The sequence below is a fragment of the Xiphophorus maculatus genome, chromosome 14 (genome assembly GCF_002775205.1).
Source record: "Xiphophorus maculatus strain JP 163 A chromosome 14, X_maculatus-5.0-male, whole genome shotgun sequence".
Classification (NCBI taxonomy): Eukaryota; Metazoa; Chordata; class Actinopteri; order Cyprinodontiformes; family Poeciliidae; genus Xiphophorus; species Xiphophorus maculatus.
Genome location: NC_036456.1, coordinates 3,195,807 through 3,205,584, shown reverse-complemented (window position 1 = coordinate 3,205,584; position 9,778 = coordinate 3,195,807). Strand labels below are relative to the sequence as shown.

At 37.4% G+C, this 9,778-nt stretch overlaps 1 long non-coding RNA gene across 2 annotated transcripts; it reads right to left on the bottom strand.

Moving 5' to 3' along the window:
* Positions 1-6,643: 6,643 nt before the first annotated feature.
* LOC111611151 lies at positions 6,644-8,621 on the bottom strand. 2 transcript variants are annotated; one of them, XR_002753911.1, is made up of 5 exons: positions 8,552-8,621; positions 8,312-8,450; positions 7,450-7,804; positions 7,171-7,347; positions 6,644-7,076 (listed from the first exon to the last, which is right to left on the bottom strand). It is a non-coding gene; the product is annotated as an uncharacterized LOC111611151 (long non-coding RNA). The 2 variants fall into 2 exon arrangements; XR_002753910.1 differs by having other exon boundaries at positions 7,171-7,804.
* Positions 8,622-9,778: the final 1,157 nt, after the last annotated feature.

Here is a 9,778-nt window from a genome sequence, read left to right as displayed (position 1 = left end):
ACATTTTTCAAAAAGCTGGTTCCAAAACTTCTTTCAAACCAAAACAACTACAAACAGCATTACTGACATTTTCCAAAATGTCAAATAACTAGCATATGAATCACAATACAAATTCAACTAACTCACAATATGTTGCAGCCCAAAAATGCAAATTATGCCTTCCTAAACAAGAGTCAGAATTCATCAAAGCTGACTTTAACCAACTCAAATAATGTTTTTTTTTCCTTTTAATTTAATTAGTTCACTAATTTGACTATAATTCAAACTAAACACACATATTAAAGTCTATCATTAATAGGAGGAGGCACATGTTTGCAAAGTGTTTCTTAATTTTTTATTGAAGTCTTTTTAAATAATGTCACCAATGTATCCATGGAAACTAAATATGTTTGTTTAGGCATTTATCAAAAAAAAAAAAAGAGGACAAAGAACCATCCAGTTTACCAAGAATTGGACACCAAAGTCATCAAACCTGAAACTCTTAGACAAAGAAACAAACACACCAGCATGTCCCTATCTTGAAAAAATAAAGAAACTAAACAATTAAATTATGGCTATTATAAGGGTAAATACTAATTTTTAAATGTCTTTTAAAAATAATATTAAAGGCATTTCATTTTGCGTATCCATGGAAACAATGGAGTGTTTATCACGCATTTTTCAAAAAATAACGGTCAAAAAAACAAGCAAATTTTTCAGGAATTTGACGTTAATTTAACTAATTTGACTATAATTCAGTAAAATACATATATTTCTTAAATCACTACATCACAGTTTAACATTATTGACATTTCCAGCGAATTCAGCGAAGAAAAAGGCTCATTAGTTAAGAACGATCTATGCTAGCAACGAATGCTAATCGTCTATTTTTTCTACAGCAGTCAGTATTTCTTTAAAACACACACACACAAACACAAATAAACTAAACAAGTCACTAATATCTTTGTAATAACTTGCTTTCGTTTATTAAAAATAGTAGAAGAATGATTTAACCTTCCAGCTGTTCACCTGCTGGTGCTTCTCCTGGCCAGGAAACCGTCTTTCGCAGGTTTGTTATCCACGGGCTTCTTCAGCAAGTGCGTATTTCAGCAAGCGCTTCTTTAGCAAGTTTTGCACAGCAGACTTCTCGACAAGCTCAAACCGTCCGAGGCTTTAAAGGCTCCTTCAGGCGTCTCTCTCAAAAGTCCCGTCGCAAAGGGGGAAAGAATTCAGAAGGTCAGCGTCTTTATAGTGTTGACAACGCTAACGTCGTTTCCATGACTTTCATTGACGAATGCACGCACTGGTGCGTCAGAGAAATTGGAGCGCAAATAACGCAGATAATACAAGTCTCGCGTTGTCTTGTTTATCACTCCGTATGCTGCCACCTACTGGCCAACCAGTCTAAGTTCACAAAGACATTTATAAAACTTACTACTGGTGCGACATTATATTTCTGCTTTCATTCTTAACTATGTCAGTTTCGGACATGGGAAACTTTTCTCTGCCGTGAAGCCTAGATTGGAAGAAAAATTCAAATTCAAAATTCAATTCAAAAATACTTTATTGATCCAAAAGAAAAATTAAATGTTGTAGCTCATGTCATGAAGTGCGGGTGAGGCAGACGCAGCAGACCCAGGTAAGATGAATAGTTGATTTTTAATCCAGGAACACAGTCCAATCAACGGGCAGCACGGCCGAGCAGAAGCCAGGGCTCGACGCCGGTAGCAACCGTTAAAACGAATGGTTAACACGAAGGACTCGGAACACATTAGACGAGGATCCGACAGAGACGCTTCTTCTTCTTCTTCTTGTTTTTTTTTATGGCGGTTGGCAAACAACTTTTAGGTGCATTACCGCCACCTTCTAGACTGGAGTATGGATCAGATGTAAAGTCACTATAATCTTCCCATAATACCTGTTCTCCTTAGAAAATTAAAAATACTATTAAAAACTACGTCCCCCGATGATCTTTGAAGCAAACTTCTAATATCTAATGTATTTTTATTCCTATTTAAATTTCTAATTAACTCCTCCCTTTCTCGAACATACTTACGACATTCTAAAAAAAAATGTTGTATTGTTTCTAATTTCCCACAATAACTACAGAAACCTGTATCATGTTTATTTATTATTTTAAGAGTACTGTTTAAACCTGTATGTCCAAACCTTAATCTACATATAATATCTTCTTCTTTTTATTCCTGCTACATTTCCTATATTCTCCAACTTTTCTTTGGATGCTATAATAAAATCTGGCATTGCTTCCTTTATCCCACTGTTCCTGCCATTTATCCTTAATATACATTTACTAATATTTTTAACCTCATTTTTACTCATTTTAATTTTTAAATCAACAATACACTTTTTTGCTGCATTCTTAGCAAAATTATCTGCCAGCTCATTCCCTATTACTCCAATGTGAGCAGGAACCCAAACTAATTTGACCAGAGATCCATAACTTTTAATCCTAAACATTAACTGATTAATATCAACTATAATATCTTGCCTTGATTCTGAATTTTGTTCTACAATACTTACTAATGCACTACTTGAATCTGAACAGATTACAACCGCTCTCTCTCTTGTTTTCCTCAACCCATTCTAGAGCCATTAAAATAGCCATTAGTTCACCTGTGTATACTGTCAATTTGTCTGTTAGTCTTTTATTTCTCATAATATCTAAGTCCGGAATTATAAAAGCTATTCCTATATTATTATTTGACATTTTAGAGGCATCTGTATATATTTGTATATATTCCGCATATTCATTTCCAATATAATTTTCCACCTCTTTCTTTTCTAATTGTTTTCCTTTTTCCAGTAAACTTAAATCAACTTCCGCTATCTCAATTATCCATGGTGGGATAACAGGAAGAACAATCACAGGACTAATTAAAACTATGATTTATTCCTATATCTCTTATTTCATTTTTTATAAACCATCCAAAACTATTAATTTGCTTTTTTTTCTTTTTCTTGACAAGATTGTAACATAATATATGGAGGATAACTTTCTGTATGTCCTTTAATATTTGCCCAGTAAGTTATTGCTAATTGTTTCCTTCTGAGCTCCAACGGCATCTCACCCCATCTCAACTTGTAGAGCTGAAATTGGGGGTACTTTTCATCGCTCCACAACAAAGTCTTAATGCTTGATATTGTATTCTATCTATGGTTTTTAGTAAACTATTTGAAGCTGAATTATATAAAATACACTCCATAATCAAAAACTGACCTGATTAGACCAATGTAAATTGTTTTTAAAGCTTTCCTATCAGCTCCCCATTCTTTTCCTCTTAAACACCTCATTATATTTAAGATTTTTTTACTTTTCAACTATTTTATTAACATGAGGTCTTCCATGTAAGTTTTTTATCAAACCAGAATCCTAAATAGTTTATTTGATCTATCCTTTCAATAACATTCTCATATAATTTCAGACTTGTAATAATATTTAACTTTCTATTTGTAAAACAACAACTTTAGATTTAGATATTGAGATTCTAAATCCCCATTCTAAAGCCCAAGCTTCTACACTATGTAATGCCTCTTGTAGTTTCCCATTTACAATTCAATATTTCTTCCCCTCTTCCAGATAAGGCCATCATCTGCAAATAATGAAACACCAAAAGATTTATCTATATTATTAAAAATCATTAATCATTATACGACAGAGACGCTGAGACACAGGTGACATTAAATACCCGGGAGGGTAATCACAGAAAGAGACACACCTGGGAAACAATCAAGGGGAAGACAGGACAACACGGGGACACAGAAAACTCTAAATAAGTACACAGAAAACACAGAACATGACAGCTCATCAATTCAGATTCTTCAAAGAGTTATTGTAGATGGCTGATTACTGTTGACAGGAATTTTTTTTTTGTAGCGGTCTGTATTGCAGCATTTTGAAGAAGACTGACTGATGACTCTCTGCCCAGCTAGCATCAGACAACGTCCACTGAACGTCCACCGACGACGTTCTCCGAATGTCAAAATGAACCACCACAAGATGTCCGCCGGATGTTCGTTGACATTCGCAGTAGGTCAAAATAAAATGCTATATGGTTCTGCTAGGTCTGTACAAATGCTAATATGACAGCAATTTCATTGGAGTGCAAGGTTTTCAATTGGAACAGTTGCCTTCCATTTCCTAGGGATATTAATCCAATCTTGTAAAAAATTGGAAAATTGATGACAGCCACTTAAAACACTTGGCAAAGAATTTATTAATTTTACAGTATTAAAATTAAAGACTACCAAAGACAAAATATGATAAAGGGCTACATTTATTTATACATTATTACTAAATTTATAGGATTAATAAACCCAAAACCAGTTTATTATCAAGGTAGAAGGTGTTTATTTGAAAATCATACTTAGAAATTGCATTATCCTTATTTTATCTGAACGTCTTGTGGCTGTTGGCCTTTTTTCTTTCAACAAGAATGAACGTCCATCTGGAAAAGTAGACATGATGAGTCGGGGTTTTACTATTCAATCTTCTGTTGTCTGAACTCGACAAGCCACAAAATGGTGTTTTAAAGGTTTTGCTTGTAACCTGAAACTTCACAGGAAGAATGGAATCATGTTTTCTGAGCATTAGCATGTCATCAGTCTGATAGGAACAACAAACATAAAAGCTACTCTAACTCTGATATGGCATCTTACCTCATCAGTGACATTTACTTATATATAATACAGTGGAACATTGACTACACCTACGATTTTAGCATTAAATGATGGGAGATACAAGAGCTGGTTTACTTTACCTGACTTGGGATTTGTCACCCCAAACACATCAGAGTCTTCCACTGAAACATTTTAGGCAAACTCCCGGCTCTCTGCATTGTGGGCCACAGGGGGCAGGAAAAGGCCTCGGTACTCAACATACATGGACGATGACATGAGGACTGATCCCAGGGAGCCGAAGGCTTACAGGCTGCAGGTACCTGCTCCGTCTGGAGGTAGTTGTTGTCTCTGTCTCTCTCCTGGTCTGTACTCATGATCTGCAGAGGGCAGAGCCTCTTTTTTTTTTTGTGCAGCGTTCTGAATGGCGGCCCTGTGCTGCACGTCATCGGCTTTTCTAATTTATGGATTGGAACTATGATATGTTGATTCTGTTTAGAAAGATGATTTGCTCTGGTTCTGCTGTTACTAAAGCAAATCTATTTAGCCTTTCGGTTCAAGAAAAACTGTAGGTGACAGTGAAAGGTCTGACTAGGACTGACAATACTTCTCCAGTCAATGTGTCAGAGATCACAAACATGACTCAATCAATACATTTTTATGACAGGCTAAATGTGTCTTGGGCATTGATTGTTGATATTTTTTGTTCAATGGCTCCCTTGTTCTTTTTTTTGTAAATATGTTTCTTAATCTTTTTTTCATTTGTTTTTGTCCATTATTCTTTTCACACCCATATTCCCATGTGCTTTTATCCTTTAACTCTTTTTTCATGCAGCTCTCCATGTCCTGTCAGTTCCTCCCAGGACAAAGTCTGTTTAGATCAGCTTGATCTGTTCCTTTAGACTCCGTGGTAACAGAATGAATGTGAGAAGAGATTATGTATTTGAGGCTATTTTTAAACCATAAATGATGAACAAATTTTAATGTTTGATCATTAAAATTTGATCAAACATTTTGATTAAATTGTTTGATCAAAACTATTTGATCAAATATAACAAAGTTATATTTTGTTTTGGTACAAACAAAATATAACTTGTTTGTACCAGGCTTCATGCCAATGAGTTTAAATAGCATGAAAAAGAAAATCAAATGATTGTTCTACTGCTCTAAAGCAGATTTACCATCTCAAATGATCCAAATCTGATATCTGAATAAAACCAAAGCAGTGATGGCAAAAAAAGCTTTTATTGAATTTGCTTACAACTTAAATGTTATTTTACTCTACAATCAGCATAATTACTTTCCATGTTTTCACAAGTCAAGTGAAAGTTACACACAAAAATAAAACAGAATACAATAAGTCCAAAAATACATGTATTATATTACATCATAATACATAGAAATAACCTATGACACTGCAAATATATTACATTCTTTAATATCTTCTCCACAACATGATTTTCACACTGTTGTCAGACTTTTCTTTAGCATTGTGATGACTGTGAAATATAAACTTAATCTTTAAGTGATTAACACATTTGTTCAATTTTTACTCTTCAGAAACCAACAAAATGTGTATTTTTGCACTGAGACACAAAACTCTTTTGTAATGACATCAGATTATGCAGCATATCTTCTTCATTCCAAACATTACATGCACATTATTACATAAAAACTACCATGACTTTTTTTTAAACAATATTAGTTTCTGGACAGAGCAAATGAGCTGAACACATTCTTCAACAGGTTCAGTCCAGGAACAAGCTCATCATCATCATCCTCTCCTGTCTGCAGCCAGATATCTCATCCTCCTCTGACCCACAGCTTTCCTGTCAAGCCTCAGATGTTCCATCTTCCACCTCAGTCATGGACTCTTCTGCTTCCACCAGTTTGTCTTCAACCACATTAGGAGACGCTGCTGCTCCCTTTTGCCTCCACCTCCAACTTTTCTGTATCTAGAAGTCAGGTGAAGAAGCAGCCGGAGAGACTGAACAGGAACGAGAGATGCAGGTCCAGATGGTGTCGGTCCCAGAGTCCCTCTGTGGGATTCTGCAGCATCTCTTCAACCTTTGCCTGACCCAAGAGGAGTTTCCGTTGTTGTGGAAGACATCCTGCCTGGTTCCGGTACCGAAGAAAAGTCACCCATCAGTCATAACGACTGTAGACCCGTTGCCCTGGCATCGCACATCATGAAGGTCCTGGAGAGACTCCTGGTGGCCCACTTGAGTAAGCAGACGATCAGATATCAGGACCCCCTGCAGTTTGCTTATCACCGTGGAGTTGGAGTTGATCAGACACCTGCTTCAACAAACCCACTGTCATCTGGACAAAGCAGGCAGCACAGTGAGGATCAGGGTCTTTGGTTCTCAGGTGCATTGAACACAATTCAGCCTGATCTGCTCCGTTAGAAACTCCAGAAGACACAGGTGGAGGCCTCAACAATCACCTGCATCTGTGACTACCTGACAAACAGAATACAGTTTGTGAGACTGAAGGACTGTGTGTCTAACCAGGTGGTCAACAACATGGGAACACCACAGGGCACTGTACTCTCACCATTCATTTTCACTCTCTACTGTTCAGACTTCCCGCACAAGTCCAACTTCTGTCATCTACAGAAATACTCAGACGACTCTGCAGTTGTTGTGTGTATCAGAGGAAGACAAGAGGCTGAGTACAGAGATCTGGTGGATCACTTTGTGGCCTGGTGTGGGAACAATCATCTAATCTTGACTGTAAACAAAACAAAGGAGATGGTTGTTGATTTCAGGAGAAACAGGAAACCCTATTTCCATCATGGGAGAAGATGTGGAGGTGGTTCAGGAATATAAATACCTCGGTGTTCATCTGGAACACAGACTGGACTGGAGACGCAACAGTGAAGCCGTCTATAAAAAGAGACAGAGCAGACTGCGCTTCTCGAGGAAGCTACGATCCTTCAAGATTTGCAGCAAGTTGCTGCAGATCTTTAAGTCTGATGCTGAGAGTGTCATCTCTTCTGCTATCATCTGTTGGTGCAGCAGCATCAGAGCCAGGAACCTCAAAAGGCTCAACAATCTGATAAAGAAGGCTGGATTTGTTCTGGTTCTGTTCTGGAGACGACTGGGGAACCTCTGGAGATGATGCAAAGAAGGATTCTTCATAAGAGTCAAGAAAGCTATGGACAACTCTGACCATCCTCTTCATGAGTCTGTATGGTGAAAACAGAGTATCATCAGTCAGAGGGTTCTTCAGATTTGCTGCAATACAGACAGCTACAAAAGACCTTTCCTGCTGCCAGCAATCAGCCATCTGCAATAACATTTGAAGAATCTGAATCTGAGCTACAACTACATTTTATTTCCCTTTGGGATCAATAAAGTCAAAGCATGTTTGGGTAATTCTTGCACACTACTCAAAGTCTGATAGAAAAAAATATTGAACAATTGGAAGTTATGGTGGAAACATTTTTTGTGGTTTCAATGAAATGAAACAAAAAATGTAAAAAAGATAATTAAGTTTAGCTTCTCCTGTGCCGTTTCACATGTTTGCAGCTCGTTTTGCTGTTTGTTGCGCGTTTGCAGTTGTCGGCCACAGTTTCTGATCAAGTCATTATCTCCTCAACTTTCACCATAATCTGTTACAACCAGTAGATGGACGAAGTAACCTGCGTTAAGTGTTGGTCAACTCATGCTTGGTTTGTTATTGAAGGACCTACTTCACATGGTCCTTCTTTATTCTGTGTCCTCAGGTTTCCCCCTGTTGCATCAGGAAACTTCATCTCGGGATTTCCAGCAGGATTTTCTGTGTCTTCTCTCTCCTGATTGGTTCAGTGCTGTTGTCTTGTCTCAGTTATGCTGGAGAATCATCACATAATAATACACACATGCCTTTATCTCTGTCTAAATAATAGATGATTGAAAGAGACTTTCTGATCAAATCATCATTATGTCCTCACCTTTTCCACAATCTCTTACAACCAGTAGATCAGCAGGTGGAGCAGGTCTTCTGCTTTAATTGTTGGTCAGCTCCAGTCATGTGACATGAGTTGACGGAGAAATGAAATAAAGAGAAAACATAACAGGATTAAAAAACTGAGAATACATCTACAGAAAAAAGAAAAAGTTAGAATTTGACCTCAATTTCATCCATATTAAATTGCTAAATTGAAATATGTTTTCTTCTTTTTTGTCAACAGGGTTCTCTATCTTCCCCATCTGACTGGTGGTGTGAAGGTGGAGGTTTACCGGCTGAGGACAATCCAACCTGAAATCAGCAGAGACCATTATCTGCAGACTCTGAATCTGGGATCAGAAACCAACGCTGGGTTCTCTACATGTTTCTAAATTTGCTTAATATTCAACATCTTACTGATGACAGGTGAAATTTCAGCATAGGATTTTATGGCAATGCTTGATTTGTTATGAAGGACCTACTCACATGATGTCTGTCCTTTTTCTGTGTCCTCAGGTGTCCCCCCGTTGCATCAGGAAACTTCATCTCAGGATTTTCTGTGTCCCTTCAGTCCTCTGTGTCTTCTCTCTCCTGATTGGTCCAGCGCTGTTGTCTTGTCTCAGTGATGCTGAGAATCAACACATGATCAGACACACTTTCCTTAATCTCTGTCTAATAACAGATCACTGGACCAGACTCTCTGATCAATTCATGAACATGTCCTCACCATTTATAAAATCTACTAGAACCAGTAATCAGCAGGTCCTCTACTCTATTCCTGATCCTCCTTCCATCAGCTCAAACTCATCAAAGCTCGCTGTTATGAAAGACTCAATAAATAAAAAAACACAAAACAAAGTGTCGGTGAGGAGAAAGTACAGCAGAAAGAGGAAATAGGTTTGAATATTGACCTCAACCTCCTGCATGTTAAAAACTTGTTGTTGTGTAGTATTGTCCTTACATTTTTTTTCAACTGGGTTCTCTTATCTTCCTCCATCTGACTGGTGTTGTGAAGGTGGATTTACAGGCTGACGAGATCCAACCTGAAATGATCAGAGAATCAGAGATCTGCCACCAGTATCATGTGAAAGTGGAATGCAAAAACTTACAAGCAGTGTGAAAAACAAGGGATCCAGAAGGCAGGAACCACATGGACAACGATGAAAGGATCCAGCGATGAGCAGCTAAAACCTGAAAGATTAAAAACTGGGAGACTGGATTAGTAGAGAAA